This window comes from Pygoscelis adeliae, unplaced genomic scaffold (genome assembly GCF_000699105.1).
Source record: "Pygoscelis adeliae isolate BGI_AS28 unplaced genomic scaffold, ASM69910v1 Scaffold179, whole genome shotgun sequence".
NCBI lineage: Eukaryota > Metazoa > Chordata > Aves > Sphenisciformes > Spheniscidae > Pygoscelis > Pygoscelis adeliae.
In genome coordinates, this window is record NW_008825612.1 from 2,556,580 (window position 1) to 2,556,954 (window position 375).

The window sequence follows — 375 nt, forward strand, 5'->3', positions numbered from 1 at the left end:
TCCGGGGCGGGGCGCGGTGTCGCCGGGGGCGGCTTTGGGGCGCTCCGTGAGGGGAAGGGGCATGGCGGCGTGTGGGGAGGAGAGGGGTTCCCAGGGGCAGGGCTGAAGCCGCCTCAGCTCGGTGGACCCAGCCCTTGGCAGCTGCCCCGCGGGCTCGTCTGAAGATCAATAAAAACAACCCCAAAAGCATAATTTTCCTGCTTTTACACCGACAAGGCGTGGTGGCCCCTCGTGCCAATAAAGTAGCTGCCTAAAAGCAGCTTGGCAGCAACGATGAGCTCCAGCAGGTCTGTGGTGAGGGCTGGCTCGTTTGGCCCAAACCCGGTTGTCTTGCACCGTTCCCGGGCAGGTGCCCGGTTCTGGCATCGGCATGTG